Consider the following 27,733-nt stretch of genomic DNA (forward strand, 5'->3'; position numbering starts at 1 on the left):
AGTAAAAACTTGACTAAATGTAAAAAGGGTGAAAAAGAGAGAGCTCGGAGAAAAAAATCACAAGATCTCTTCTTCTCGATCTTAATTTCTAACCTTCAAAAATCCCCTCGGAAGAAATAAAAGGAGGAAATCCATTCAAGGAAATAAAATGTTGTCAAGAACTGACTTAGCACCCTCACAACCTTCATATTTCTCTTTCTGTACCTAGAGTATGAGATTGACGCGACAAAAAAACAAACAAAACAAAAAAACAAAGTGTGAGAGAAAGAGATCAATCAATCAATCAATCAATGACGCTTATATCGCGCATATTCCGTGGGTACAGTTCTAGGCGCTCTGCAGTGATGCCGTGTGAGATGAAATTTTATACGGCCAGTAATTGCAGCCATTTCGGCGCATATTTACCTTTCACGGCCTATTATTCCAAGTCACACGGGTATAGGTAGACAATTATTAACTGTGCCTAAGCAATTTTGCCAGGAAAGACCCTTTTGTCAATCGTGGGATCTTTAACGTGCACACCCAATGTAGTGTACACGGGGGGCCGGGGGGGGAGTTCGGACACCGAAGAGAGTCTGCACACAAAGTTGACTCTGAAATAAATTTCCGCCGAACCTGGGATCGAACTCACGCTGACAGCGGCCAACTGAATACAAATCCAGCGCGCTACCAACTGAGCTATATCCCCGAGAGATATGGGGGAAGGGAGGAGAGAGATGACAAATACAACTCAAAATGTTAAGAAAGTAGTGCCCGGAGTGACAATCAAATCTAGATTATGAGAATGACGCTTAAAAAAAAGAAACACACAGAAAGAATATATCGAATAAAAAAACCTAAAAAAAACTCTAATGCCCCGAGTGAGGATCGAACTCACGACCTTCAGATTTCTCTCTCTGAATTGGGATTATGAGACTGACGCGCTACCTACTGCGCTATCGAGGCATGTGCAGAACGGTCCCATATCAATCCCATTTCTCGCTCTGAATTGGGATGTCAGACTTGACACGAAGTCTACAGCGCAGCCTTCCGCGCGATAGAGGCACACGCAGTGTGCATGGCTAGCTGCCTTGCAAGATTTGTACGCCGTATTCAGTGCACTCTCTCATCATGCGTTCACCCTTGAAAATAATTTAACTCATCATGCGTAAAAAAGGTACAACATAATAATCGCACAACACTACAGATTAAAACATACATTACACGGTATTTAACTAAGATGTTACAACATCTCTTAATTTAACACTTACGACCTATCCTACTGATTCTTTATAATGAGAATGACCCGTAAAAATAAAAGAGTTAGAGAGAGAGAGAGACAGAGACAGAGAGAGAGAGAGAGACACACACACACACAGAGACAGAGAGAGAGACACACACAGAGACAGAGGAAATAGAGAAAAACATATTTAATAAAAACTAATGCGCCGAGTGAGAATCGAAGTCACGACCTTCAGAATTGGGATTATGAGACTGACGCGCTACCTACTGCGCTATCGAGCCATCTGAAAACAGTAGGATAACTATCCAATTTTTCTATCTGAATTGGCATTATGAGACTGACGCGAAGCCGCTGACGCCGAGCCTTCACCACAGAGATATATCTCTGTGAAGCACACGTATCCTTGGCACAAAGGGTCAAAAATCCCCCAAAAAGGCCTTTAAAAAATATGCCCATATTTTTTTAAAATAAGCCCTTATTTCTATAAATAAGGCCTCATTTTAGAAATAAGGCCTTAAAGATTTACAGCCATAAGGAAATAAGGGCATAATGAAATAAGGCCTTATTTCTGTTTAAGCCCTTAAAAAAAATATGCCCATATTTTTCTGCGCATCGCTACTGCGCATCCGGACATTCGAAAGCGCGCACAAACTCGCCTCTCGTTCAAAACATCCGTCATAACATCGAGCGGATACAGCATGGCTTCACGCATTCAAAAGCTCGCACAAACTCGCCAAAACCTCAGTTCTCTCGAAATTTGCAATTTCAGCACAAATTCTTCTCAAAAATTCATCACGATCTCTGAACCCCTCATTCGCCATGTTTCTTATGAGATCTCTGCGCATGAGCGGCGCAGCCGAATTCTATTCAGCTTCATGATTGGTTAAAAAAAAATAAGGCCTTATTTTGTTATGCCCTTATTTTTTTATGCCCATATTTTTTTATGCCCTTATTTTTGTATGCCCTTATTTTATCAAGGCCTTACAGAAATAAGGCCTTATTTCTCGTAAGGCCTTATTTTGAAATAAGGGCTTATTTTGTATGCCCATATTTTTTTAAGGGCTTAAAGATTTAAGGCCTTAATAATGGAAAATAAGGCCTTATTTTAGAAATAAGGGCTTATTTTCAAAAATATGGGCATATTTTCAAAAATAAGGCCTTATTTTTTTAAGGGCTTATGTTTTGGATTGTTGACCCTTAGTGCCAAGGATACACACGCAGAGTGGTTTGCTAATCGTGCGATCAACCTTATAACTTAGTACCGGCACGGTTGGCCTAGTGGTAAGGCGTCCGCCCCGTGATCGGGAGGTCATGGGTTCGAACCCCGGCCGGGTCATACCTAAGACTTTAAAATTGGCAATCTAGTGGCTGCTCCGCCTGGCGTCTGGCATTATGGGGTTAGTGCTAGGACTGGTTGGTCCGGTGTCAGAATAATGTGACTGGGTGAGACATGAAGCCTGTGCTGCGACTTCTGTCTTGTGTGTGGCGCACGTCACGTGATATGGCCCTTCGTGGTCGGCTGGGCGTTAAGCAAACAAACAAACTTATAACTTTTAAACAAACAAACGTTTAACCCTTATGCTGCTCTGACTGAAAGTAGTTCCATTGTTCCTCCAGACAAAAAACAAAAGGTAATGATTACCTTTTATGTTGAGCTGAGTTGAGTTGAGTTCTTATTTTTGTTTCTTGGGGTTTTATTCTGGGGGGGGGGGGGGATTACAATTCAGAATATTAACAAAATCAATGCCCCGAGTGAGGATCGTACTCACGACCTTCAGATTTTTTTCTGAATTGGGATTATGAGACTGACGCGCTACCTACTGCTCTATCGAGGCATGTGAAGAGCAGTCCCATAACTATCCGATTTCTCGCTCTGAGATTATGAGACTGGCACGGAGCCTAAAGCGTAACCTTCCGCGCGATCGTGCATGCTAGCTGATGTGCAAGATCCATACTGGAGAATTTGCACTATCTCACCGCGTGTTTACCCCGCGACAGTGGTTCAACCGCTTTGCTGCTCTGAAAGTATTTGGGAATGTTAATGGGCACAGATATATATTGAACGCATGTTTGTCTTTTCGTCAGTGTCAGTTTTGAAGTATTTAGTCTTGTTTGATGATGATATTACCTTTGCGGGTTAATGGGTTGCAATAAATGGCTACATTTGATTAATGACATCATTTTTTAATCAAAAGATAAAAAAATGATCTGGTTTCTGAAAAAAGGATAAAAACTAAATTCATACACACGAAAATAAAATCATAATGGAGAACCATTGTTCCTCCCGACAAAAATAAAACAAAATGAGAGCTGAATTTTTATGTTGTTGTTGTTGTTGTTGTTGTTGTTGTTGTTGTTGTTGGCTTGTTCTACTAGTACTATCCTATTCTTCCCGATCACAATTTCTTATCCTCGAAATTCTTCTCGGAAGAAAAACAAATCGCGTAAGGCGAAATTACTACATTTAGTCAAGCTGTGGAACTCACAGAATGAAACTGAACGCACTGCATTTTTTCACAATGACCGTAGTCCGCCGCTCGTCCAAAAGGCAGTGAAATTGACGAGCCTGTTCAGCGCGGTAGTGGTTTCGCTGTGCTGCATAGCACGCTTTTCTGTACCTCTCTTCGTTTTCACTTTCTGAGCGTGTTTTTAATCCAAACATATCATATCTATATGTTTTTAAATCAGGAACCGACAAGGAATACGATGAAATTGTTTTTTAAAACGATTTCGGAAATTTTATTTTAATCATAATTTTTATATTTTTAATTTTCAGAGCTTGTTTTTAATCCGAATATAACATATTTATATGTTTTTTGAATCAGAAAAAAGATGAAGAATAAGCTAAACGTAATTTGGGATCGTTTTATAAAAAAAAGTTTCAATTACAATTATCAGATTTTTAATGACCAAAGTCATTAATTAATTTTTAAGCCTCCAAGCTGAAATGCAATACCAAAGTCCGGCCTTCGTCGAAGACTACTTGGCCAAAATTTCAATCAATGTTATTGAAAAATGAGGGTGTGACAATGCCGCCTCAACTTTTACAAAAAGCCGGATATGACGTCATCAAAGAAATATATTAAAAAAAATGAGAAAAAAATACCCAGGAACTCTCATGTACAATTTCATAAAGAACGGTCCAGTAGTTTACTCTGAATCGCTCTACACACACACACACACACGCACACACACACACACACACAGACACACACACACACACACACACACACATACATACACACACACACACACACACACACACACATACACCACGACCCTCGTCTCATGTTAAAACATTTAGTCAAAACTTGACTAAATGTAAAAAGGGAAATCCATACAAGGAAGAAACAAAATATTGTCAAGATCGTAGAAAACACACTCACGCCCTACCTATCTGTACCTAGATTATGAGAATGACGCTTAAAATAAACAACAAGTCGCGTAAGGCGAAAATACAATATTTAGTCAAGTAGCTGCCATTTTTCAGCAAGACCGCATACTCGTAGCATCGTCAGTCCACCGCTCATGGCAAAGGCAGTGAAATTGACAAGAAGAGCGGGGTAGTAGTTGCGCTAAGAAGGATAGCACGCTTTTCTGTACCTCTCTTTGTTTTAACTTTCTGAGCGTGTTTTTAATCCAAACATATCATATCTATATGTTTTTGGAATCAGGAACCGACAAGGAATAAGATGAAAGTGTTTTTAAATTGATTTCGACAATTTAATTTTGATAATAATTTTTATATATTTAATTTTCAGAGCTTGTTTTTAATCCAAATATAACATATTTATATGTTTTTGGAATCAGCAAATGATGGAGAATAAGATAAACGTAAATTTGGATCGTTTTATAAAAAAACATTTTTTTTTTTTACAATTTTCAGATTTTTAATGACCAAACTCACTCATTAGTTTTTTAAGCCACCAAGCTTAAATGCAATACCGTAGTCCGGGCTTCGTCGGAGATTACTTGACCAAAATTTCAACCAATTTGGTTGAAAAATGAGAGCGTGACAGTGCCGCCTCAACTTTCACGAAAAGACGGATATGACGTCATCAAAGACATTTATTGAAAAAATGAAAAAAACGTATGGGGATTTCATACCCAGGAACTCTCATGTCAAATTTCATAAAGATCGGTCCAGTAGTTTAGTCTGAATCGCTCTACACACACACACAGACAGACAGACAGACACACACACACACACATACACCACGACCCTCGTCTCGATTCCCCCCTCTACGTTAAAATATTTAGTCAAAACTTGACTAAATATAAAAATGATCTGGTTTCTGAAAAAAGGATAAAAATTAAATTCATACACACGAAAATAAATTTGAAATGGAAAATCATTGTTTCATCCGACGAAAAAAAAATGAGAGCTGAATATTTGTTTCTCTCTTTTTTTTCTACTAGTACTAACCTGTTCTTCCCGGTCACAATTTCTTATCCCCGAAATTCTACTGGGAAGAAAAAAAGAAGGAAATCCATACAAGGAAGAAACAAAATATTGTCAGGATCTTAAAAAACACACTGACGCTCAACCTCTCTGAATCTAGATTATTAGAATGACGCCTACTAAAAAAAACCTAAAAAAACACAGAAATAAGAAATAGAATTACAACAAAAAATAAAAAAAAATGCCCCGAGTGAGGATCGAACTCACGACCTTCAGATTTCTCGCTCTGAATTGGGATTATGAGACTGACGCGCTACCTACTGCGCTATCGAGGCATATAGAAACAGACTGATAACAAACCTGTTTCACGCTCTGAATTGGGATTATTAGACAAACGCGAAGCCTGACGCGGAGCCTTTACCGCTATCGAGGCATGTGCAGAGCTGTCCTATAACTATCCGATTCCTCGTTCTGATTTTTTCTCTCTCCCTGAATTGAGATTATGAGACTAACACGGGACACAGAGCCTAAAGCGTAGCCTTCTGCGCGATCAGTGTATGCTATAAAGCTCATATGCAAGATCCATACGAGAATTTGCCCTATCTCACCGCGTGACATAACTCAGTGGTTCAATCCCTATGCTGCTCTGAAAGTATTTGCGAATGTTATTAGGCACAGACACGTATTAAACGCATCTTTGTCTTTCCGTCAGTGTCAGTTTTTGAAGTATTTAGTCTTGTTTAATGATCATATTACCTTTGCGGGTTTAGGGTTTGCAAAGGCTTACATTTGATGAATAACATCATTTTTTAATCAAAAGACAAAAAAATATCTGGTTTCTGAAAAAAGGATAAAAACATAATGAATACACGCTAACATTTAAAATGGAGAACCATTGTTCCTCCCCACGAAAAAAATAAAACAAATAGGAGCTGAATTTGTTTGTTTTTTGTTTTTTTTTGTTCTACCAGCACTAACCTGTTCTTCCCGGTCACAATTTCTTATCCTCCAACTTCTTCTCGGAAGAAAAAAAAGGGAAATCCATACTAGGATGAAACAAAATATTGTCAGGATCTTAGAAAACACACTGACGCCCTAACTCTCTGAATCTAGATTATGAGAATGACGCTTACAAAAAAACAACCCACAAAACACATAGAGAAGAAACAGAATTAAAAATGTACAAAAACTAATGCCCCGAGTGAGGATCGAACTCACGACCTTCAGATTTCTCGCTCTGACTTCGGATTATGAGACTGACGCGCTACCTACTGCGCTATCGAGGCATATGAAGACATTTGATAAACTATCCACTTTATCGCTCAGAATTAGGATTATTCTGACGCGGAGCCTTCACGGCTTTCGAGGCATGTGCGGAGCTGTCCTATAACTATCCGATTCCTCGCTCTGATTTTTTTCTCTCCCTGAAATGAGATTATGAGACTGACACGGGACACAGAGCCTAAAGCGTTGCCTTCGGCGCGATCGGTGTATGCTATAAAGCTGATATGCAAGATCCAAAAGAGAATTTGCATTATCTCACCGCGTGTTTACCCCATGACATAACTCAGTGGTTCAACCCTTATGCTGCTCTTTAAGTATTTGCGAATGTTAATAGGCACAGACATGTATCAAACGCATCTTTGTCTTTCCGTCAGTGTCAGTTTTTGAAGTATTTAGTCTTGTTTGATGATAATATTACCTTTGCGGGTTTATGGGTTGCGAAGGCTTACATTTGATGAATAAAATCAGTTTTGAATCAAAGAAAAAAATGATTTAGTTTCTGAAAAAAAAGATAAAAGCAAAATTAATACACACAAAAATAAATTTGAAATGAAGAATCAATGTTCCATCCGACGAAAAAAAAATGAGAGCTGAATATTAGTCTCTCTCTTTTTTTCAACTAGTACTAACCGGTTCTTCCCGGTCACAATTTCTTATCCCCGAAATTCTACTGGGAAGAAAAAAAGAAGGAAATCCATACAAGGAAGAAACAAAATATTGTCAGGATCTTAAAAAACACACTGACGCTCAACCTCTCTGAATCTAGATGATTAGAATGACGCCTACTAAAAAAAAACAAAAAAACCACACAGAAATAAGAAATAGAATTACAAAAAAAATCACGACCTTCAGATTTCTCGCTCTGAATTGGGATTATGAGACTGACGCGCTACCTACTGCGCTATCGAGGCATATAGAAACAGACTGATAACTAACCATTTTCTCGCTCTCAATTGGGATTATTAGACAATCGCGAAGCGGCCTGACGCGGAGCCTTTACCGCTATCGAAGCATGTGCAGAGCTGTCCTATAACTATCCGATTCCTCGTTCTGATTTTTTCTCTCTCCCTGAATTGAGATTATGAGACTAACACGGGACACAGAGCCTAAAGCGTAGCCTTCTGCGCGATCAGTGTATGCTATAAAGCTCATATGCAAGATCCATACGAGAATTTGCCCTATCTCACCGCGTGACATAACTCAGTGGTTCAATCCCTATGCTGCTCTGAAAGTATTTGCGAATGTTATTAGGCACAGACACGTATTAAACGCATCTTTGTCTTTCCATCAGTGTCAGTTTTTGAAGTATTTAGTCTTGTTTAATGATCATATTACCTTTGCGGGTTTAGGGTTTGCAAAGGCTTACATTTGATGAATAACATCATTTTTTAATCAAAAGACAAAAAAATATCTGGTTTCTGAAAAAAGGATAAAAACATAATGAATACACGCTAACATTTAAAATGGAGAACCATTGTTCCTCCCGACGAAAAAAATAAAATGAATAAGAGCTGAATTTGTTTTTTGTTTTTTTTGTTCTACCAGTACTAACCTGTTCTTCCCGGTCACAATTTCTTATCCTCGAACTTCTCGTAAGAAAAAAAAGGGAAATCCATACTAGGATGAAACAAAATATTGTCAGAATCTTAGAAAACACACTGACGCCCTACCTCTTTGAATCAAGATTATGAGAATGACGCTTACAAAAAAAACACCACACACACACATAAAGAAGAAATAGAATTAAAAATGTACAAAACCTAATGCCCCGAGTGAGGATCGAACTCACGACCTTCAGATTTCTCGCTCTGACTTGGGATTATGAGACTGACGCGCTACCTACTGCGCTATCGAGGCATATAAAAACATTTGATAAACTATCCACTTTATCGCTCAGAATTAGGATTATTCTGACGCGGAGCCTTCACGGCTTTCGAGGCATGTGCAGAGCTGTCCTATAACTATCCGATTCCTCGCTCTGATTTTTTTCTCTCCCTGAAATGAGATTATGAGACTGACACGGGACACAGGGCCTAAAGCGTTGCCTTCGGCGCGATCGGTGTATGCTATAAAGCTGATATGGAAGATCCAAACGAGAATTTGCATTATCTCACCGCGTGTTTACCCCATGACATAACTCAGTGGTTCAACCCCTATGCTGCTCTTTAAGTATTTGCGAATGTTAATAGGCACAGACATGTATCAAACGCATCTTTGTCTTTCCGTCAGTGTCAGTTTTGAAGTATTTAGTCTTGTTTGATGATCATATTACCTTTGCGGGTTTATGGGTTGCAAAGGCTTACATTTGATGAATAACATCAATTTGTAATCAAAAGATAAAAAAATGATCTGGTTTCTGAAAAAAAGGATAAAAACTAAATTCATACACACGAAAATAAATTTGAAATGGAAAATCATTGTTCCATCCGACGAAAAAAAAATGAGAGCTGAATATTTGTTTCTCTCTTTTTTTCTACTAGTACTAACCTGTTCTTCCCGGTCACAATTTCTTATCCCCGAAATTCTACTGGGAAGAAAAAAAGAAGGAAATCCATACAAGGAAGAAACAAAATATTGTCAGGATCTTAGAAAACACACTGACGCTCAACCTCTCTGAATCTAGATTATTAGAATGACGCCTACTAAAAAAAAACTAAAAAAACCCACAGAAATAAGAAATAGAATTACAAAAAAAATCAAAAAAATAATGCCCCGAGTGAGGATCGAACTCACGACCTTCAGATTTCTCGCTCTGAATTGGGATTATGAGACTGACGCGCTACCTACTGCGCTATCGAGGCATATAGAAACAGACTGATAACTAACCATTTTCTCGCTCTCAATTGGGATTATTAGACAATCGCGAAGCGGCCTGACGCGGAGCCTTTACCGCTATCGAAGCATGTGCAGAGCTGTCCTATAACTATCCGATTCCTCGTTCTGATTTTTTCTCTCTCCCTGAATTGAGATTATGAGACTAACACGGGACACAGAGCCTAAAGCGTAGCCTTCTGCGCGATCAGTGTATGCTATAAAGCTCATATGCAAGATCCATACGAGAATTTGCCCTATCTCACCGCGTGACATAACTCAGTGGTTCAATCCCTATGCTGCTCTGAAAGTATTTGCGAATGTTATTAGGCACAGACACGTATTAAACGCATCTTTGTCTTTCCGTCAGTGTCAGTTTTTGAAGTATTTAGTCTTGTTTAATGATCATATTACCTTTGCGGGTTTAGGGTTTGCAAAGGCTTACATTTGATGAATAACATCATTTTTTAATCAAAAGACAAAAAAATATCTGGTTTCTGAAAAAAGGATAAAAACATAATGAATACACGCTAACATTTAAAATGGAGAACCATTGTTCCTCCCGACGAAAAAAATAAAATAAATAAGAGCTGAATTTGTTTTTTGGTTTTTTTGTTCTACCAGTACTAACCTGTTCTTCCCGGTCACAATTTCTTATCCTCGAACTTCTTCTCGTAAGAAAAAAAAGGGAAATCCATACTAGGATGAAACAAAATATTGTCAGAATCTTAGAAAACACACTGACGCCCTACCTCTTTGAATCTAGATTATGAGAATGACGCTTGCAAAAAAAACACCACACACACACATATAAAGAAGAAATAGAATTAAAAATGTACAAAACCTAATGCCCCGAGTGAGGATCGAACTCACGACCTTCAGATTTCTCGCTCTGACTTGGGATTATGAGACTGACGCGCTACCTACTGCGCTATCGAGGCATGTAAAAACATTTGATAAACTATCCACTTTATCGCTCAGAATTAGGATTATTCTGACGCGGAGCCTTCACGGCTTTCGAGGCATGTGCAGAGCTGTCCTATAACTATCCGATTCCTCGCTCTGATTTTTTTCTCTCCCTGAAATGAGATTATGAGACTGACACGGGACACAGGGCCTAAAGCGTTGCCTTCGGCGCGATCGGTGTATGCTATAAAGCTGATATGCAAGATCCAAACGAGAATTTGCATTATCTCACCGCGTGTTTACCCCATGACATAACTCAGTGGTTCAACCCCTATGCTGCTCTTTAAGTATTTGCGAATGTTAATAGGCACAGACATGTATCAAACGCATCTTTGTCTTTCCGTCAGTGTCAGTTTTGAAGTATTTAGTCTTGTTTGATGATCATATTACCTTTGCGGGTTTATCGGTTGCAAAGGCTTATAACATTAATTTGTAATCAAAAGATAAAAAAAATGATCTGGTTTCTGAAAAAAGGATAAAAACTAAATTGATACACACGAAAATAAATTTGAAATGGAAAATCATTGTTCCATCCAACGAAAAAAAAAATGAGAGCTGAATATTTTCTCTCTCTTTTTTTCTACTAGTACTAACCTGTTCTTCCCGGTCACAATTTCTTATCCCCGAAATTCTACTGGGAAGAAAAAAAGAAGGAAATCCATACAAGGAAGAAACAAAATATTGTCAGGATCTTAGAAAACACACTGACGCTCAACCTCTCTGAATCTAGATTATTAGAATGACGCCTACTAAAAAAAAAACTAAAAAAACCACAGAAATAAGAAATAGAATTACAAAAAACAAAAAAAATAATAATGCCCCGAGTGAGGATCGAACTCACGACCTTCAGATTTCTCGCTCTGAATTGGGATTATGAGACTGACGCGCTACCTACTGCGCTATCGAGGCATATAGAAACTAACCATCTTTTCGCTCTGAATTGGGATTATTAGACAATCGCGAAGCGGCCTGACGCGGAGCCTTTACAACTATCGAAGCATGTGCAGAGCTGTGTCCTATAACTATCCGATTCCTCGTTCTGATTTTTTCTCTCTCCCTGAATTGAGATTATGAGACTAACACGGGACACAGAGCCTAAAGCGTAGCCTTCTGCGCGATCGGTGTAAGCTATAAAGCTCATATGCAAGATCCATACGAGAATTTGCCCTATCTCACCGCGTGACATAACTCAGTGGTTCAACCCCTATGCTGCTCTAAAAGTATTTGCAAATGTATGTTATTAGGCACAGACACGTATTAAACGCATCTTTGTCTTTCCGTCAGTGTCAGTTTTTGAAGTATTTAGTCTTGTTTAATGATCATATTACCTTTGCGGGTTTAGGGTTTGCAAAGGCTTACATTTGATGAATAACATCATTTTTTAATCAAAAGACAAAAAAATATCTGGTTTCTGAAAAAAGGATAAAAACATAATGAATACACGCTAACATTTAAAATGGAGAACCATTGTTCCTTCGGACGAAAAAAATTAAATAAATAAGAGCTGAATTTGTTTTTTTGTTTTTTTGTTCTACCAGTACTAACCTGTTCTTCCCGGTCACAATTTTTTATCCTCGAACTTCTTCTCGGAAGAAAAAAAAAGGGAAATCCATACTAGGATGAAACAAAATATTGTCAGGATCTTAGAATACACACTGACGCCCTACCTCTCTGAATCTAGATTATGAGAATGACGCTGGTTCCCTCCGAAGTTTCCCTCAGGATAGCTGGAGTGGGTGGCCGAGTGGTAACGCACTTGCGCTCGGAATCGAGAGGTTGCGAGTTCGACCCTGGGTCAGGGTGTTAGCAATTTTCTCCCCCCTTTCCTAACCTAGGTGGTGGGTTCAAGTGCTAGTCTTTCGGATGAGACGAAAAACCGAGGTCCCTTCGTGTACACTACATTGGGGTGTGCACGTTAAAGATCCCACGATTAACAAAAGGGTCTTTCCAGATAAAAAATGTCCACCAAAATACCCGTGTGACTTGGAATAATAGGCCGTGAAAAGTAGGATATGCGCCGAAATGGCTGCGATCTGCTAGTCGATGTGAATGCGTGATGTATTGTGTAAAAAATTCCATCTCACACGGCATAAATAGATCCCTGCGCCTTGAGTCCGAGTCCGGAGATACGCGCGCGATATAAGACTTCATATAACAAAAAACACACACACACACATAAAGAAGAAATAGAATTAAAAATGTACAAAAACTAATGCCCCGAGTGAGGATCGAACTCGCGACCTTCAGATTTCTTGCTCTGATTTCGGATTATGAGACTGACGCGCTACCTACTGTGCTATCGAGGCATATAAAAACACCTCCCGCGGGTTAGGGGCAAGAATTTACCCAATGCTCCCCAGCATGTCGAAAGAGGCGACTAACGGATTCTGTTTCTCCTTTTACCCTTGTTAAGTGTTTCTTGTATAGAATATAGTCAATGTTTGTAAAGATTTTAGTCAAGCAGTATGTAAGAAATGTTAAGTCCTTTGTACTGGAAACTTGCATTCTCCCAGTAAGGTAATATATTGTACTACGTTGCAAGCCCCTGGAGCAATTTGTTGATTAGTGCTTTTGTGAACAAGAAACAATTAACAAGTGTTTTCTTTTCTACATGTTCTTCCGGGTCACAATTTCTCATCCTCGAAATTCTTCTCGGAAGAAAAGATGGGAAATCCATACTCGGAAGAAACAAAAAATATCAAGTTCTTAGAAAACACAATCACGCCCTACCTCTCTGAATCTAGATTATTAGAATGACGCTGGTTCCCTCCGAAGTTTCCCTCAGGATAGCTGGAGTGGGTGGCCGAGTGGTAACGCACTTGCGCTCGGAATCGAGAGGTTGCGAGTTCGACCCTGCAGGCATGAACATTCTCGGTATTTTCCGAATTTTTGAAAAAAAATAATCCGTATTTTTTTTAAAAAAATTCCGTATTTTTCCAATCGAGCGCACAAAAAAAATGTTTTAGAAGTTTTCGGTAATAAACATATGGTCTTTTTGCCGATACAACTTCCGTTGTTCAAATCAAAATGGCGGCTAACGCGGAAAGTAACACCGGTTCTGTGTCATCAAAGAAAAAAAAGAAAAAGGGAACGACGAAGACTTGCGTAACAAATTCCGTTGGGCATGGCTTGAAGAAATCGTCAATGATGTGCGTTTGGGCGCTGAGATCAAGACAACGACAAAGGAAGGCGTCGTGCTGTGTACCGTTTGCACGAAGGAACTCAGCTTCAGTCAAGGTGGAGTCGCGGCGTTACGAAAACACGTCAGTACTGCAAAGCACATTTTTTTCCCGGGGCAGCATGCCCCTGGACCCCCCCCCCCCCCCCCTTAGTAGTCTGAAAGTGATATAAAATTGTATATAGATATATTACATGACAATACCAGCTTGTTGTCATGCCCCCGCCGGACCCCCCTAGAAGTCTTGGCGCTTCGCGCCTGCGAAACTTGGCGCTATGCGCCTTCGAATTTTTTTTCAGTATTTTTTTTTTTTCAGTTTTCATACCTGACCCTGGGTCAGGGCGTTAGCAATTTTCTCCCCCCTTTCCTATTACCTAGGTGGTGGGTTCAAGTGCTAGTCTTTCGGATGAGACGAAAAACCGAGGTCCCTTCGAGCTTCGTGTACACAACATTGGGGTGTGCACGTTAAAGATCCCACGATTGACAAAAGGGTCTTTCCTGGCAAAAGTGTATAGGCATAGATAAAAAAATGTCCACCAAAATACCCGTGTGACTTGGAATAATAGTCCGTGAAAAGTAGGATATGCGCCGAAATGGCTGCGATCTGCTGGTCGATGTGAATGCGTGATGTATTGTGTAAAAAATTCCATCTCACACTAAAAAAAAACTAATGCCTCGAGTGAGGATCGAATTCACGACCTCAGATTTCTCGCTCTGAGTTGGGATTATGAGACTGACGCGCTACCTACTGCGCTATCGAGGCATATAGAAAAGACTGATAACAAACCCGTTTCTCGCGCTGAATTGGGATTATTAGACAAACGCGAGGCAAGTGCTGAGTTGTCCTATCCCTATCCGATTCCTCGTTCTGATATTTTTTCTCTCCCTGAATTGACAATGTTAATAGGCCCAGACATGTACTAAACGCATCTTTGTTTTTCCGCCAGTGACCGATCCGTCAGTGTCAGTTTTTAAGTATTTAGTCTTGTTTGATGATCGTATTACCTTTATGGGTTTATGGATTGCAAAGGATTACATTTGATGAACAAAATGATCTGGTTTCTGAAAAAAGGATATAAACAAAATGAATACACACGAACATAAATTTGAAATGGAGAATCATTGTTCCTCCCGACAAAAAAAAACCCCAGGAGAGCTGAATATTTTATTTTTTTATTTTTTTATTTTTGTGTGTTCTATTAGTACTACCCTGTTCTTCCCGATCACAATTTTTTATCCACGAAATTCTTCTCGGAAGAAAAGATGGGAAATGCATACTATTTACACTAAAACATATTGTCAGGATCTTAGAAAACACACTCACGACCTTTCTCATTGAATCTAGGTTATGAAACAAAACAAAAACGCAGAAAGAAAAAATGAATTTAAAAAAAAATAATGCCCCGAGTGAGGATCGAACTCACGACCTTCAGATTTCTCTCTCTGAATTGGGATTATGAGACTGACGCGCTACCTACTGCGCTATCGAGGCATATGAATAAACGTGAAAATCGTAACAAGAAATATCCCAGAATGATAACTAAACAAGTATTACAAATACAATATAGTTAAGATCTAAAAAAAATGCAATTGTGTCTCTTTGTTGCTATCATTTTTATATTTAGTCAAGTTTTGACTAAATATTTTAACATCGAGGGGGAATCGAAACGAGGGTCGTGGTGTATGTGCGTGTGTGCGTGTGTGTGTGTGTGTGTCTGTGTGTGTGTGTAGAGCGATTCAGACTAAACTACTGGACCGATCTTTATGAAATTTGACATGAGAGTTCCTGGGTATGAAATCCCCGAACGTTTTTTTTCATTTTTTTTATAAATGTCTTTGATGACGTCATATCCGGCTTTTCGTGAAAGTTGAGGCGGCACTGTCACGCCCTCATTTTTCAACCAAATTGGTTGAAATTTTGGTCAAGTAATCTTCGACGAAGCCCGGACTTCGGTATTGCATTTCAGCTTAGTGGCTTAAAAATTAATTAATGACTGTGGTCTTTAAAAATCTGAAAATTGTAAAAAAAAATAAAAATGTATAAAACGATCCAAATTTACGTTTATCTTATTCTCCATCATTTGCTGATTCCAAAAACATATAAATATGTTATATTCGGATTAAAAACAAGCTCTGAAAATTAAATATATAAAAATTATTATCAAAATTAAATTGTCGAAATCAATTTAAAAACACTTTCATCTTATTCCTTGTCGGTTCCTGATTCCAAAAACATATAGATATGATATGTTTGGATTAAAAACACGCTCAGAAAGTTAAAACAAAGAGAGGTACAGAAAAGCGTGCTATCCTTCTTAGCGCAACTACTACCCCGCTCTTCTTGTCAATTTCACTGCCTTTGCCATGAGCGGTGGACTGACGATGCTACGAGTATACGGTCTTGCTGAAAAATGGCATTGCGTTCAGTTTCATTCTGTGAGTTCGACAGCTACTTGACTAAATATTGTATTTTCGCCTTACGCGACTTGTTTTCTCTTTTTTCCCCGGCTCAATTCACGCTACTGTGCAACACAGTTCGCCTCAACTTTTTCCATGGGTGGTTTACCGTGTAACCCTATCTGGGTCACGGTCAAGCAACTCAACGAGTGACAGTACACGACCCGGGCCCATCAAGACCCCGCGTTAACTAAATACATCATTTGGGACAGGTGACTGACAGCCACAGGCCCTTGTACAGTGTTCATACATTGTTTATTTGTGTTTGTTGTCTAGGGATGATACAGAATATTTGTTCCTTTGATACGTTTTTCTCTCTGAGAAATATGTGCGGCTTATACTTTCTTTCTTTATTTATTTGGTGTTTAACGTCGTTTTCAACCACGAAGGTTATATCGCGACGGGGAAAGGGGGGGGAGATGGGATAGAGCCACTTGTTAATTGTTTCTTGTTCACAAACGCGGCTTATACTCTATCTGCGCCTTTTCTGCGCCTTTTTTTCTCTCTCAAAAGTCGGGAGTGCTCCTGATAAGTTGCACCGCCTTCAAGGAGGCCGTACTGAAAAGCTGTAATTTCTTCCAGCGTCTCAACGAGTTAGAGAACACAACCCGGGCCCTGCGTGAACAATACATAATTTCTATTTTTGATAAAAAAAAAAAATTAGGGCGTGACAGTGCCGCCTCAACTTTCACTAAAACCTGGATATGAAAACATTTATCAAAATAATGAAAACATTGTCTGAGGAAACCATCCGCAGGGTCTGTCATGTAAAGTTTCATGAAGATCGGTCCAGTAATATTTGACGGAATCGCTCCACACACACACACACACACTCACATACTCACACACACACACACACACACACACACACACACACACACACACACACACACACACACACACACACTGACACACAATCACCCTTGTCGTCTCGATTCCTAATCTATGTTAAAAAGTTTTATCAAAACTTGACTTTATGTAAAAACAACAGCAGCAACAACTGCTTCTCATTCTGGCACTGGACAAATATGTTGTGCGACCCTTGTTCTCTTCTATTGTTATACACTGCCACTTATTGTGCTGATGTTTTGTTCCTGTGCCTATAGCCTCCCATTCTCACCCGAGAAATGGTTTATCGCGCCAAGCTATTCCATCGGAGAGCCAGATAATCAGTATAGCGCGGCACCCATTTGGCTAAAGAGCAAAGCGCGCAACTGCGCGCTCTCCCGGCTGTTTGGCAGAAGGAGTGACAGACGGTATAGCGCAGTAGCAATTGCGCGAAATCGCAAAGCGCGATTTTCTTTCTTTTTACATTTAGTCAAGTTTTGACTAAATGTTTTAACATAGAGGGGGAATCGAGACGAGGGTCGTGGTGTACTGTGTGTGTGTGTGTCAGTGTGTCTGTGTGTGTCTGTGTGTGTCTGTGTATGTGTGTGTGTGTGTGTGTGTGCGTGTGTGAGTGTAGAGCGATTCAGAGTAAACTACGGGACCGATCTTTATGAAATTTGACATGAGAGTTCCTGGGTACGATATCCCCGGATTTTTTTTTTCATTTTGTCGATAAATGTCTTTGATGACGTCATATCCGGCTTTTTGTAAAAGTTGAGGCGGCACTGTCACACCCTCATTTTTCAATCAAATTGATTGAAATTTTGGCCAAGCAATCTTCGACAAAGGCCGGACTTTGGTATTGCATTTCAGCTTGGTGGCTTAAAAGTTAATTAATGACTTTGGTCATTAAAAATCAGAAAATTGTTAAAAAAAAATTTTTTTATAAAACGATCCAAATTTACGTTCATCTTATTCTTCATAATTTTCTGATTCAAAAAACATATAAATATGTTATATTTAGATTAAAAACAAGCTCTGAAAATTAAAAAAATTAAAAATTATGATCAAAATTAAATTTTTGAAATTAATTTAAAAACACTTTCATCTTATTCCTTGTCGGTTCCTGATTCCAAAAACATATAGATATGATATGTTTGGATTAAAAACACGCTCAGAAAGTTAAAACGAAGAGAGGTACAGTAAAGCGTGCTAGTGAAGCACAGCGCAACCGCTACCGCGCCAAACAGGCTCGTCACTTTCACTGCCTTTTGCACTAGCGGCGGACTACGTTCAATTTCATTCTGTGAGTTCCACAGCTTGACTAAATGTAGTAATTTCGCCTTACGCGACTTGCATTGTTTAATTGTTTCAGCACGTTTTCAATTCAAACCCAGCCTATATATAGTATAGTATACAGTATAATACTTTTGGATTCAGGAAATGATAAAGAATACTAGTACTTTAAACCATTTTTATGTCTTTTTATTGCAATTTAAATTTCTAGACAGAACTTTTTTCCTAAACGCATTAATTCATTGAGTGTTTAGCTTTTAAGATACATTGACATTTCATTGTCCGTACACAAACAAAACAAAATGCGGTCAACACAGTGCCGTCTTTATTTTTTTTTTTTACAGATGGATAAGACGTTATCAAAGTCATTTATCAAGAAAAAAGAAGAAGAAAGCAAGTCGCGTGAAGCTAAATTAATACATTTAGTCAATCTGTCGAACTCACACTAATGAAAACGCCTGAAGTGACAAGCTAGTATAGCGCATTTAAAGTGCTTCAAAGCAAAGCGAGCCTTTCTCTATTCTTTTTAACTTCCTGGAGTGGTATTCAAGAAAATAAAGAATTTCAGGTGGTTTCAGATTCTCAGGCGTTTTAGCTACTACGCTTTGATTTCCGATTTTAACTGGCATTCACGAGTGCACCTCACAACATTTTTAGCTAACGAGGTTGTCTATTTATAAACCACGCGCACACACACCCTGATCAAAGGAAATCACCGCCACTCGACGCTTTCTACTAGACGAGATAAGCCGGTCAGCGAGGCGACCGATTGCATCAGACCAGATGCGGACACAGCCATCCGAACTTCAAAAGATTACCCGGCGGCATCATGCCGTTAGCCACTGTAGAGCCGAGAGGTAGGTCCCGCCATCTTGAACACGCGGCCAGTACAACTGGCCTTGACACGGAACGATTCAAGGGGGGCAATCTCAAGTCATCTGAAAGAGGGAAATCCAAACGCAATCCGCCTTGTTCGATTTTATGGGCTTGGACGATAGAGAAAGATAAGAAAAGTAAAAGCTGGAGTCCAGTCTGGACGAAACTGCTATCAAGAACGCAGAATTGATTTTTTCTGAGTTTTTTTTTAGCCGTAAGCGCCATCTTTATCGGAGCAGGAAACTCTTCCAGAGTGAGGAGGGCCCTTTGTTGGTTTCACTGCGGTGAACAGCAGTTATGAGAAATTCGAAATGAGAAATGGCGCTTACGGCTAAAATAAAAACTCAGAAAAAATCAATTCTGCGTTCTTGATAGCAGTTTCGTCCAGACTGAACTCCAGCTTTTACTTTTCTTATCTTTCTCTATCGTCCAAGCCCATAAAATCGAACAAGGCGGATTGCGTTTGGATTTCCCTCTTTCAGATGACTTGAGATTGCCCCCCTTGAATCGTTCCGTGTCATGGCCAGTTGTACTGGCCGTGTGTTCAAGATGTAGGTCCCGCAAGTTTAAAACCGTCACGTGACTTTGGCGGGTCGAAACGTATGACGGCTTACTGGTGCCAAAACTGAAAGTTAGTCATTAACATGTCAAAATTAGTAATAAACACGTGAAAGTTACTAATTTTCACTAGAAAATTACAATTATGTCATGAAAATTACTAATTTTTCAAGTGTTAATTACTAATTTTCATGTGCCTCGTGACAGTGGAGGTTCAATGCGCATGCGCGACTGTTGCACCAGCCACAGCAAAACATCTCTCAATTCGAACCTTTTCTGGTCCATAGTTCTTTAATCCGATGCAAGTTAACAATAAGAGCTGAACGCATATGTAGACGACCGTGACATACAGCTGTCTGTCCGATAACTTGTTTAATAACGAATTCTATCGGAAGCTATAACATTTGTGAAAGTGTGAGAGTTTCGACCGAACAGCGACGTCTGCTTACGGTCGGACCTTTAGCACACCTCCGACCGGCCGCCCTTTTTCCTCTCTCGATTCGAACATTTTCGGATACACTACAGAGCAGATTTATTGTTTGTTTGTTCGTTCATGGGCTGAAACTCCCACGGCTTTTACGTGTATGACCGTTTTTACCCCGCCATTTAGGCAGCCATACGCCGCTTTCAGAGAAAGCATGCTGGGTATTTTCGTGTTTCTATAACCCACCAAACTCTTACATGGATTACAGGATCTTTATCGTGCGCACTTGGTCTTGTGCTTGCGTGTACACACGGGGGTGTTCGGACACCGAGGAGAGTCTGCACACAAAGTTGACTCTGAGAAATAAATCTCTCGCCGAATGTGGGGACGAACTCACGCTTACAGCGGCTATGGCAACTGGATACAAATCCAGCGCGCTACCGACTGAGCTACATCCCCGCCCGAGCAGATTTATGAGTGTGGTAGTGGAAACAAATATGAGGTTCAGCTCTCTGCCATACAACTTGACGAATAAGGAATTATATTAAAAGATGTATGTGAAAGTGTGAGACCACAGCCGACCAAAAGTCCGTCTGCTATAAACAGCTTCGATTCGAAATTTTTTGGGGTCGATTATCCTTTTCTAAGATACCCAAAACAACGTTTAAGGAATGCGCTATTGCAGAAAACTGTGACATGCATCTTCATGTTGGATAACTTGCTCGATAAGGCCTTCTATTAAAAGATCTTTCAGAAATAGTGTAAGAGCGATGTTTGCCGGGCGTTGTAGCCTCTCAGTGCGGACTCTTCGAGTCCGACTACTGTTACTGAAAACGAGGCCAAAATAAAAATTAGTAATTAACACTGTTAATTACTCATTTTCACGTGAAAATGGTAACCCTAGGTTTTGGCACTAGTAAGCCGTCATAGAAACGGGGTTTCGTGAATGGCAATTAGCGCGACTTACGGAATAAACAGCGCCACCGTGCGGCGGTCAAGTGCCGCCAAAACCTTTCCCTGCATACCACTCCTGCCTGAGCTTGTTTATAATCCAAGCATAGCATACCCATATGTTTTTGGGAGTTGAAAATGTTAAGGAATAACATGAAATAATTGTTGGATCGATTACTAAAATTGTAATTTTAATTACATTTTTTTTTTTTAATGACCAAACTCATTTATCTAGTTTTAAGTTTCGAAGCAGAAATACAATCCCATAGTCCAAGCTTCGTCGAAAATTTCTTGATCAAAATACCAATCAATTTGACCAAAAAATGAGGGCGAGACAGTGCCGCCTCAACTTTCACTAAAAGCCGGATAATTATGACGTCATCAAAGACATTTGTCGAAAAATAAAAAATATGTCTGAGGGTATCATCTGGAAGAATATGTATGTAAAGTTTCATGAATATCCGTCCAGTAGTTTTTCTCTGAATCGCTTTTTACACACATACATAAGTAGATGATTACCCGCTTCGCCGGGTCACGGCTTCGCCGGGAAGAAGTAGAGCCGAATACCCGGCTTTGCCGGGTACCCGGCGAAGTAGAGGAATACCCGGCTTCGCCAGGATGAAAGCGTTGTGGACAGTGACCTGACCTTCTAAAAATAGTAACGGGAATATCCGGCTTCGCCAGGATGAAAGCGTTGTGGACAGTGACCTTCTAAAAATAGTAACGGGAATATGGATTGACGCCACACGAAGGAAGGGAGATAAACGCAAAACACTGGAGAAGATAAGGAAGAGTTACTGGGAATGGATCTGGGAAAATGAACAGAAAAACCAAAATCGGTTCAGCGCTGCGCGCTGAGAGCACGTGTTGAAAATTCTCATCGACCAGGTTGTGTCCGGGGTCTACCTGAATATGCCCACCAAATTTGAAGCAGATCCATCGAGAACTTTGGCCGTGCATCGCGAACACACACACACACACACACACACACACACACACACACACACACACACACACACACACACACACACACACACACACACACACACACACACACACAAGTCGTATATATATATAATTATACACTATCACCTGCCGCAATGCATTCAGTCAAAATCTTGATTGTATGTAAAAAGTCCTGTATTTGAGTCAGTTATGCATATTATAAGTAAGTGATGTTTAAGGCTGGAGTCTACGTGCCCTGAGAGTTCAAAGTTAACTTAAAATAGGTCACTCGATCAATTGACGAGTCCTAAAAAAACAAGATAGACAACATTGTAAAGAACAGTTCTAATTAAAATCATATATGTATCGTATTTACTCTCAGCGGCGATTCTTGAGTGAATGGAAGAGGGCGCGTAAAGGGGTTATTCATAGTTTTAGTGTGATTAAAAAGATACTTTACATTGGAATCGGATACACATTTTTTTGTGTGAGAAATTTGGTATCACTTTTCTGGATGTAACTACATGATTGTTTTTTCATTCTTGAAATTTAGTTTCCAAACTGGGTAAAGTGTTGTAGTCTTTTCTTTATTTACCAGTAACAGAACTGTGTATTGTGTTCTATTTTTTGCTCTATCCGTTTTCTTCAGGTATGATCATTTGAATGTTGATCTGTTTACGTATTACCAGTAAAATCTAAGTTATTTCTTTAGTGGTGATTGTGTGCGAAAGTCTGATACCATATGTTTAAGTTGTGGTTGTTATCTTACAGACATTAGTGAGTTAAGCCCTATTTTGTTTGCTATTTCTGGCCACCTTGATTTGACAGAAAAAAGTCCTTTTAAAAATGGGTATTCACTTGTACGTTTATTTTTCTCACGCCTTAAGAAGCAGTGTGTTGATCATATCGTCGATTTAATACTGAGATTATAAGCGCTCTTCAAACATTTCTATTTTGCAAAAAAAAACAAAAAAAAAAACCACCGTATTTGCATTTTTTCTTCATGCGACAGGCAAGGAAAGGCACAGTACAGTGCGGGTCTAGGTGGGCTTTTGTGCGCAAGAACCAGAGGCCTAGATGACTGATTGCACCAAGCATATCAGACCCACGGGCAATTTTTCACGAGCGTGAAACAGCGTCACCACGATAGTGACGACCGGCGCAATGGTCTCGTGTTTAAGACGTCAGCCTTCTATGTGGAAGGTTTGGGGTTCAAATCCCGGTTGCGCATGCATGGTGGGTTAAAGATGGGTTTTGTCCGATCTCCCGTGTCAACTGATGTGCAAAGCTACTAGTGTCTTGTTTGTTCTTGCAGGCACAAGACCAAGCACGCACAGAAAAGATCTTGTTATCCATGTTAGAGTTCTTGGGTTATAGAAACACAACAATGTCGAGCACGCGTCTCTCGAAGTATGGTTGCCCATAAATGGCAGGAAAGAAGCAAAGGACCGAACAAACAAACAAACAAACAAACAGGCTCAGAGCAGCAAGAGAAATTTTTTTTGTAATACACGCTAATGTAGTGGAAGGGCATACACACTCAAGTAGTGGAAGGGCAAAATAAGAGAGAGAGAGAGAGAGAGAGAGAGAGAGAGAGAGAGAGAGAGAGAGAGAGAGAGAGAGAGAGAGAGAGAGAGAGAGAGAGAGAGAGAGAGAGAGAGAGAGAGAGAGAGAGAGAGACAGAGAGACAGAGAGACAGAGAGGGGGGAGGGGGTGTCTACCACCAAGCAGCCACTTTAAATCTTTAGCTGAATAGTTTAGACCCTAGACCTAAGCCACACCCCCAAAATAACATAACTTACAACTATTTAACTTTTCCCTGACCCCAGTGCATAGTGGCACTCGATCTTCGAGGCATCAGCGTAGCGCAATTATTGCACTTTGTGTATCTACTTGTTTTGTAAGTGCCATTAATCGGTCCTATGTTCTCCCGTTTTAGGACAGCACATACAAGTCACGACCGATTGTGAACGCATGAAGGAAATAATGCAGGCCGTTTGACTACAGGGGTCTGGCGAATCTCTGGATAGCAATGCAAAACGGGTTTTATTGCTTGGCTCTGGAATGTCAGAAGTCGGGGTCGTCTGCATAGCTACAAGGAACTTGGGGAGAAAGAACTGGGATCGATACGCAGAAGAAAAGACAAGTCGCGTAAGGCGAAATTACAACATTTAGTCAAGCTGTCGAACTAACAGAATGAAACTGAACTCACTGCATTTTTACAGCAAGAGCGTATACTCGTAGCATCGTCAGTCCACCGCCGACGTCATCAAATCAGGGGATTCCCCTATTAGTTAGTACAGGGTGACCCCAAAAAAAGAGTACCCAAACAAAACGTCATAAATTGAACAAAAATAAAGCAATCTTTATAAAATTATTTACACACACAAGTAGCCTCTGCATGATTTGCACAGAAAATGTTAGCGTTCTAGCTTGTCTTTCAGGAAAGTTATGCTCATTCTACAGAACATGCTCCAAATGGCCTCCCCCGGATTTAAATCCCCCAGATTTCTATCTTTGGGGGTTCCTGAAAGACAACGTCTACAGGAACAACCCACAGACAATCACAGAACTCAAGAGAGCCATCACAACAACCATTCGCGGAATCTCGCAACAGGAGTGTGTGCGGGTGATTGATAACTTTGCACGGCGAGTTCAAGTTTGCCTGCAGCGGCGCGGAGGCCATTTGGAGCATGTTCTGTAGAATGAGCATAACTTTCCTGAAAGACAAGCTAGAACGCTAAAATTTTCTGTGCAAATCACGCAGAGGCTACTTGTGTGTGTAAATAAATTTTATGAAGATTGCTTTATTTTTGTTCAATTTATGACGTTTTGTTTGGGTACTCTTTTTTTTGGGTCACCCTGTACACAGAACTGGTTCGGTGGAATGTTCGCCGAGCGTTCGACGAGCTGGTTCGGCGTGGTTCGGCTGTGGTCGGTGGCGGGCTTAACTCCTATTCCTGTTCTCTCGTGCCCTTTCCCCACCTCCTGTATCACCAACCCCTTCCCATTTTCTGCTTGTCTGTGTATCTGTTTTTGTTTTTTTGTTTTTGTTTTTTGTTTCTTCGTTTCCTGAAATGAGTTAATGTATTTATTCCGCCATCATGCTAACCCTTGTTTTGTAATTATTATGATTGCTTAAAATAAGCATTATATGCTTGAGTATGTAATCATCCATGCATTGTTCTTGTCATGATTAAAATTGAATAAAGTTCTGTTTAAACAAAAGGCAGTGAAATTGACAAGAAGAGCGGGGTAGTAGTTGCGCTGAGAAGGATAGCACGCTTTTCTTTATCTCTATTCTTTTTAACTTTCTGAGCGTGTTTTTAATCCAAACATATCACATCTATATGTTTTTGAAATCAGGAACCCACAAGGAATAAGATGAAATTGTTTTTAAATCGATTTCGGAAATTTTATTTTAATAATAATTTTTATATTTTTAATTTTCAGAGCTTGTTTTTAATCTGAATAAAACATATTTATATGTTTTTGGAATCAGAAAATGATGAAGAATAAGATGAACGTAAATTTGGATTGTTTTAGAAACAAATTACTTTTTTTACAATTTCAGATTTTTAATGACCAAAGTCATTAATTAATTTTTAAGCCACCAAGCTGAAATGCAATACCGAAGTCCGGCCTTCATCGAAGATTGCATGGCCAAAATTTCAATCAATTTGATTGAAAAATGAGGGTGTGACAGTGCCGCGTCAACTTTTACAAAAAGCCGGATATGACGTCATCAAAGGTATTTATCGAAAAAAACAAAAACATCAGGGGATATTCCCAGGAACTCTCATGTCAAATTTCATAAAGATCGGTCCAGTAGTTTGGTCTGAATCGCTCTACACACACACACACACACAGACAGACAGACAGACAGACACGGCACACACACATACACCACGACCCTCGTCTCGATTCCCCCTCTACGTTAAAACATTTAGTCAAAACTTGACTAAATGTAAAAAAGCAACATTTAGTCATAACCAATACTCTCTATATACATTTGGGACAGACGGAATAGATCGCCATTGGAAGAAAAAATAGAGACACTTTTAGTCATTACCGCTTCTCTCCAAGCATGTTTACGTCAGACTTTATACTTACACATTTCTGTGTATTTCAGTGCATTCGATTAACTGAATGGGTAATCACGCCTCAGCGTTCTTGTTTTTCTTGAATTACAAAACATCAGGCAACAAGAGCCCATGGCACCATTTTCTAACACGTGGAAACTAGTTTTGGGGATCAGACTCGAAAGGCTTGTTAAAACAATTTGTTAAAATTTGCTCATACGCTTCACGAATAACCACTGACTGCATCCCTGCATGCAACTGAGGTCTCAAAAAGGATTTGTCTGTAAACGTAGACTGTGCAGAAAACCTGAAAGAACAAACACACAAAACACACACAAAAAAGCTGGTTGGTAATTTATTTTTATGACTAAATGATATGTCAGTGAAATTAAAATAAAAACACACACACACACACACACACACACACACACACACACACACACACACACACACACACACACACACACACACCCACACACACACACACAAAACACAACACCGACTACAACTTCGAACGTACCTCGATCTGTTCAGCTTAAAGGCACAGTGTACGCCTCCCGTAAACCATCACAGATACTGTCAGGCATTTACACACAGTACAAACACCATTTCGTGTAAACACTCACCGCTTGAGAACATCCTGGGTGCCCTACGTAAAGAGCGATCAAATTTCAAAGTATTAATTTTGCGGATTGTCTGATCGGACGGTGCGTTTTGGCGCTAGACCTAACTTTTAAAATCTAAATAATAAATTGACAGCTTGTCACACAAACATTATTAAATCATAAAAGAAATCTTTTTTCATCAAGACAAGTTCAGTGCAACTCGAAGTTTTGAAAGTTTGAAAAAACAAAAGCCCGGGAGCAGGGTCACTCAAGGTCGTGGTTCTCGTAGCAGACGACGGTTATGCCTATCGCCAGTTCCTTTGAACAGTCAAAAGCCATCGCTAGAGTTCGTGTGAATCGCAGCCGTTTGTTGTGTTTAGATTCAGAGGTACATAATAACGTGCTATTGCAGATAGCTTACAGCGAGTCGCATTGAAATTACAAACTGACGACTACATTGTGAAAAAAGAAAACTGGATCACACGGGTTCACGATGGCTCAGGGGTAAGATAAACCACGCAAAAATAAATTCTTTGAAAATTGCTCGCTCTTTACGGAGGGCACCTAGGATGTTCTCAAACGGTGAGTGTTTAAATGAAAGGATGTTTGTACTGTGTGTACTGCCTGACAGTATCTGTGTTGGTTTACGGGAGGCTACTGTGCCTTTAAGAGGTATACTTGTATTAGAACTCCAATCGCTTGCGCTTATTGGCGTACTCCTTTGATCCACACACACACAAAGCAATAGAACAAACACGAACAGGAGCTTTAACGTGGAGACATCGACAGATGTGAACCCGTGTTGCTCTTACAGTACAATTTTGGGCCGTTACTCTATTCAAGCTCAA

At 39.8% G+C, this 27,733-nt stretch overlaps 11 non-coding genes across 11 annotated transcripts; all 11 read right to left on the reverse strand.

The window, feature by feature from the left end:
* Nucleotides 1-852: 852 nt before the first annotated feature.
* On the reverse strand, nucleotides 853-945 carry Trnam-cau (transfer RNA methionine (anticodon CAU)). Its single transcript has 2 exons — nucleotides 909-945; nucleotides 853-888 (listed from the first exon to the last, which is right to left on the reverse strand). It is a non-coding gene; the product is annotated as a tRNA-Met (tRNA).
* A 2,021-nt stretch (nucleotides 946-2,966) lies between these two features.
* Trnam-cau (transfer RNA methionine (anticodon CAU)) lies at nucleotides 2,967-3,057 on the reverse strand. Its single transcript is given in 2 exon segments — nucleotides 2,967-3,002; nucleotides 3,021-3,057. It is a non-coding gene; the product is annotated as a tRNA-Met (tRNA).
* A 2,809-nt stretch (nucleotides 3,058-5,866) lies between these two features.
* On the reverse strand, nucleotides 5,867-5,959 carry Trnam-cau (transfer RNA methionine (anticodon CAU)). The gene is made up of 2 exons: nucleotides 5,923-5,959; nucleotides 5,867-5,902 (listed from the first exon to the last, which is right to left on the reverse strand). It is a non-coding gene; the product is annotated as a tRNA-Met (tRNA).
* An 858-nt stretch (nucleotides 5,960-6,817) lies between these two features.
* On the reverse strand, nucleotides 6,818-6,910 carry Trnam-cau (transfer RNA methionine (anticodon CAU)). The gene is made up of 2 exons: nucleotides 6,874-6,910; nucleotides 6,818-6,853 (listed from the first exon to the last, which is right to left on the reverse strand). It is a non-coding gene; the product is annotated as a tRNA-Met (tRNA).
* Nucleotides 6,911-8,672: 1,762 nt separating this feature from the next.
* Trnam-cau (transfer RNA methionine (anticodon CAU)) lies at nucleotides 8,673-8,765 on the reverse strand. The gene is made up of 2 exons: nucleotides 8,729-8,765; nucleotides 8,673-8,708 (listed from the first exon to the last, which is right to left on the reverse strand). It is a non-coding gene; the product is annotated as a tRNA-Met (tRNA).
* An 851-nt stretch (nucleotides 8,766-9,616) lies between these two features.
* Nucleotides 9,617-9,709, reverse strand: Trnam-cau (transfer RNA methionine (anticodon CAU)). The gene is made up of 2 exons: nucleotides 9,673-9,709; nucleotides 9,617-9,652 (listed from the first exon to the last, which is right to left on the reverse strand). It is a non-coding gene; the product is annotated as a tRNA-Met (tRNA).
* An 858-nt stretch (nucleotides 9,710-10,567) lies between these two features.
* Nucleotides 10,568-10,660, reverse strand: Trnam-cau (transfer RNA methionine (anticodon CAU)). Its single transcript has 2 exons — nucleotides 10,624-10,660; nucleotides 10,568-10,603 (listed from the first exon to the last, which is right to left on the reverse strand). It is a non-coding gene; the product is annotated as a tRNA-Met (tRNA).
* Nucleotides 10,661-11,501: 841 nt separating this feature from the next.
* On the reverse strand, nucleotides 11,502-11,594 carry Trnam-cau (transfer RNA methionine (anticodon CAU)). The gene is made up of 2 exons: nucleotides 11,558-11,594; nucleotides 11,502-11,537 (listed from the first exon to the last, which is right to left on the reverse strand). It is a non-coding gene; the product is annotated as a tRNA-Met (tRNA).
* Nucleotides 11,595-12,898: 1,304 nt separating this feature from the next.
* Nucleotides 12,899-12,991, reverse strand: Trnam-cau (transfer RNA methionine (anticodon CAU)). Its single transcript has 2 exons — nucleotides 12,955-12,991; nucleotides 12,899-12,934 (listed from the first exon to the last, which is right to left on the reverse strand). It is a non-coding gene; the product is annotated as a tRNA-Met (tRNA).
* A 1,543-nt stretch (nucleotides 12,992-14,534) lies between these two features.
* Trnam-cau (transfer RNA methionine (anticodon CAU)) lies at nucleotides 14,535-14,626 on the reverse strand. Its single transcript has 2 exons — nucleotides 14,590-14,626; nucleotides 14,535-14,569 (listed from the first exon to the last, which is right to left on the reverse strand). It is a non-coding gene; the product is annotated as a tRNA-Met (tRNA).
* Nucleotides 14,627-15,262: 636 nt separating this feature from the next.
* On the reverse strand, nucleotides 15,263-15,355 carry Trnam-cau (transfer RNA methionine (anticodon CAU)). Its single transcript has 2 exons — nucleotides 15,319-15,355; nucleotides 15,263-15,298 (listed from the first exon to the last, which is right to left on the reverse strand). It is a non-coding gene; the product is annotated as a tRNA-Met (tRNA).
* Nucleotides 15,356-27,733: the final 12,378 nt, after the last annotated feature.

This window comes from Littorina saxatilis, linkage group LG1, assembly GCF_037325665.1.
Source record: "Littorina saxatilis isolate snail1 linkage group LG1, US_GU_Lsax_2.0, whole genome shotgun sequence".
In the NCBI taxonomy this organism is placed as follows: domain Eukaryota; kingdom Metazoa; phylum Mollusca; class Gastropoda; order Littorinimorpha; family Littorinidae; genus Littorina; species Littorina saxatilis.